This window comes from Durio zibethinus, unplaced genomic scaffold, assembly GCF_047325235.1.
Source record: "Durio zibethinus cultivar Kanyao isolate XHJ-2024 unplaced genomic scaffold, ASM4732523v1 HiC_scaffold_402, whole genome shotgun sequence".
In the NCBI taxonomy this organism is placed as follows: Eukaryota; Viridiplantae; Streptophyta; class Magnoliopsida; order Malvales; family Malvaceae; genus Durio; species Durio zibethinus.
Genome location: NW_028323025.1, coordinates 632,501 through 636,773, shown reverse-complemented (window position 1 = coordinate 636,773; position 4,273 = coordinate 632,501).

The window sequence follows — 4,273 nt, the reverse complement described above, 5'->3', positions numbered from 1 at the left end:
GTGTGCCGATGGTGGTCGAGGCAACCGCCCGCACCAGGGCCCAGCGTGTGCCGATGGTGCTCGAGGCAACCGCCCGCACCAAGGGCCGGCTTGTGCCGATGGTGTTCGAGGCAACCGCCCGCACCAGGGCCCAGCGTGTGCCGATGGTGGTCGAGGCAACCGCCAGCACCAGGGCCCAGCGTGTGCCGATGGTGGTCGAGGCAACCGCCCGCACCAGGGCCCAGCGTGTGCCGATGGTGGTCGAGGCAACCGCCCGCACCAGGGCCCAGCGTGTGCCGATGGTGGTCGAGGCAAGCGCCCTCACCAAGGCCGAGCGTGTGCCGATGGTGGTCGAGGCAACCGCCCGCACCAGGGCCCAGCGTGTGCCGATGGTGGTCGAGGCAACCGCCCGCACCAGGGCCCAGCGTGTGCCGATGGTGGTCGAGGCAAGCGCCCGCACCAAGGCCGAGCGTGTGCCGATGGTGGTCGAGGCAAGCGCCCGCACCAGGGCGCAGCGTGTGCCGATGGTGGTCGAGGCAAGCGCCCTCACCAAGGCCGAGCGTGTGCCGATGGTGGTCGAGGCAACCGGCCGCACCAAGGGCCGGCGTGTGCCGATGGTGTTCGAGGCAACCGCCCGCACCAGGGCCCAGCGTGTGCCGATGGTGGTCGAGCCAGGAGCCCGCACCAAGGGCCGGCTTGTGTCGATGGTGTTCGGGGCAACCGCCCGTACCAGGGCCCAGCGTGTGCCGATGGTGCTGGGGGCAAGCGCCCGCACCAGGGCCCAGCGTGTGCCGATGGTGCTGGGGGCAAGCGCCCGCCCCAGGGCCCAGCGTGTGCCGATGGTTATCGGGGCAATCGGCCGCACCAGGGCCCAGGGTCTGCCGATGGTGCTCGAGGCAACCGCCCGCACCAAGGCTCAGCATGTGCCGATTGTGATCGAGGCAACAACCCACACCAGGGCCCAGCTTGTGCCGATGGCGGTCGAGGCAAGTGCCCGTACCGAAGGGCAGCCTATGCCGATGATGGTCGATGCATGTGCCATCACCATGCGTCATCATGTGCCATTGATGGTCGAGGCCTTGGCCGAAGTTCGATTTTGAGCCACGGTGCCCATGCTTGGCTCCAGCATGTGCTGGTGCCGCATTTTTTTCACTCGGGACAGCATCGCCGGAGCATCGCCGGAGCATCGCCGGAGTACCGCCGGAGAACCTGACCGGCGGCATTGGGGTTCCGGCGATTGGGAGGGGGGCCGGGGGGGTGTGCGCACATGATGTGCGATGGGTGCTGGTACTTGGCCTTGTGTTGGCCCCCTATCCCTCATCAAACCTCTGAGAATTCACACCCCCTTAAAGAGCATTTGAGATTTTACAGGTTTGCTACCAGTAGCCGTTAAAGTGTCTGAAATGGGGACACTTTTTTCAAACGGTCACAAAATCTTCTCTACTTCGAGTTTTTAGCTGAATTTTTTTGTGCATGCCAACAAAAATAGAAGGATCATGCCTACAAAATTTGGGGCCAAAAATCCTTATAAAAAAATTTTAAAAAATCCCGAACCGCAAAAAGTTTCGAAAATCGTGAAAAATAGAAAACGAGTCATCTTCCAACGAAACTTCACGTGAAGGCTTAGGGGACCATTGTATGAATTTACAAGCCATAAAAATGGCATTGGCACGGCAGAAATTTGAAGATGTGCCTAAACCCACCAGGGCCCAGCGTGTGCCGATGGTGCTCGAGGTGTGCCGATGGTGGTCGAGGCAAGCGCCCGCACCAGGGCCCAGCGTGTGCCGATGGTGGTCGAGGCAACCGCCCGCACCAGGGCCGATAGTGTGCCGATGGTGCTCGAGGCAACCTGTCGCACCAGGGCCCAGCGTGTGCCGATGGTGATCGAGGCAACCTGCCGCACCAGGGCCCAGCGTGTGCCGATGGTGGTCGAGGCAAGTTCCCGCACCAGCGCCCAGCGTGTGCCGATGGTGCTCGAGGCAACCGACCGCACCAGGGCCCAGCGTGTGCCGATGGTGCTCGAGGCAACCTGCCGCACCAGGGCCCAGCGTCTGCCGATGGTGCTCGAGGCAACCTGCCGCACCAGGGCCCAGCGTCTGCCGATGGTGCTCGAGGCAAGCGCCCGCACCAGGGCCCAGCGTGTGCCGATGGTGGTCGAGGCAAGCGCCCGCACCAGGGCCCAGCGTGTGCCGATGGTGGTCGAGGCAACCGCCCGCACCAGGGCCCAGCGTGTGCCGATGGTGCTCGAGGCAACCTGCCGCACCAGGGCCCAGCGTGTGCCGATGGTGGTCGAGGCAAGCGCCCGCACCAGGGCCCAGCGTGTGCCGATGGTGGTCGAGGCAACCGCCCGCACCAGGGCCGATAGTGTGCCGATGGTGCTCGAGGCAACCTGTCGCACCAGGGCCCAGCGTGTGCCGATGGTGCTCGAGGCAACCGACCGCACCAGGGCCGAGCGTGTGCCGATGGTGGTCGAGGCAAGCGCCCGCACCAGGGCCCAGCGTGTGCCGATGGTGGTCGAGGCAACCTGCCGCACCAGGGCCCAGCGTGTGCCGATGGTGCTCGAGGCAACCGACCGCACCAGGGCCGAGCGTGTGCCGATGGTGCTCGAGGCAAGCGCCCGCACCAGGGCCCAGCGTGTGCCGATGGTGGTCGAGGCAACCTGCCGCACCAGCGCCCAGCGTGTGCCGATGGTGCTCGAGGCAACCTGCCGCACCAGGGCCCAGCGTGTGCCGATGGTGGTCGAGGCAAGCGCCCGCACCAGGGCCCAGCGTGTGCCGATGGTGGTCGAGGCAACCGCCCGCACCAGGGCCCAGCGTGTGCCGATGGTGGTCGAGGCAACCTGCCGCACCAGGGCGGAGCGTGTGCCGATGGTGGTCGAGGCAAGCGCCCGCACCAGGGCCCAGCGTGTGCCGATGGTGGTCGAGGCAACCTGCCGCAGCAGGGCCCAGCGTGTGCCGATGGTGCTCGAGGCAACCGACCGCACCAGGGCCGAGCGTGTGCCGATGGTGCTCGAGGCAAGCTGCCGCACTAGGGCCCAACGTGTGCCGATGGTGGTCGAGGCAACCGCCCGCACCAGGGCCCAGCGTGTGCCGATGGTGATCGAGGCAACCGACCGCACCAGGGCCCAGCGTGTGCCGATGGTGCTCGAGGCAACCTGCCGCAGCAGGGCCGAGCGTGTGCCGATGGTGCTCGAGGCAACCGACCGCACCAGGGCCGAGCGTGTGCCGATGGTGCTCGAGGCAAGCTGCCGCACCAGGGCCCAGCGTGTGCCGATGGTGGTCGAGGCAACCGCCCGCACCAGGGCCCAGCGTGTGCCGATGGTGATCGAGGCAACCGACCGCACCAGGGCCCAGCGTGTGCCGATGGTGCTCGAGGCAACCTGCCGCACCAGGGCCCAGCGTGTGCCGATGGTCGTCGAGGGAACCTGCCGCACCAGGGCCCAGCGTGTGCCGATGGTGGTCGAGGCAAGCGCCCGCACCAGGGCCCAGCGTGTGCCGATGGTGCTCGAGGCAACCGACCGCACCAGGGCCCAGCGTGTGCCGATGGTGCTCGAGGCAACCTGCCGCACCAGGGCCCAGCGTGTGCCGATGGTGGTCGAGGCAAGCGCCCGCACCAGGGCCCAGCGTGTGCCGATGGTGGTCGAGGCAAGCGCCCGCACCAGGGCCCAGCGTGTGCCGATGGTGCTCGAGGCAACCGACCGCACCAGGGCCCAGCGTGTGCCGATGGTGGTCGAGGCAAGCGGCCGCACCAGGGCCCAGCGTGTGCCGATGGTGGTCGAGGCAAGCGCCCGCACAAGGGCCCAGCGTGTGCCGATGGTGGTCGAGGCAAGCGCCCGCACCAGGGCCCAACGTGTGCCGATGGTGCTGGGGGCAACCGCCCGCACCAGGGCCCAGCGTGTGCCGATGGTGATCGAGGCAACCGCCCGCCCCAGGGCCCAGCGTGTGCCGATGGTGGTCGAGGCAAGCGCCCGCACCAGTGCCCAGCGTGTGCCGATGGTGGTCGAGGCAAGCGCCCGCACCAGGGCCCAGCTTTTGCCGATGGTGATCGAGGCAACCGGCCGCTCCAGGGCCCAGCGTGTGCCGATGGTTATCGGGGCAACCGGCCGCACCAGGGCCCAGGGTCTGCCGATGGTGCTCGAGGCAACCGCCCGCACCAAGGCTCAGCATGTGCCGCTGGTGATCGAGGCAACAACCCACACCAGGGCCCAGCTTGTGCCGATGGCGGTCGAGGCAAGTGCCCGTACGGAAGGGCAGCCTATGCCGATGATGGTCGATGCATGTGCCATCACCATGCG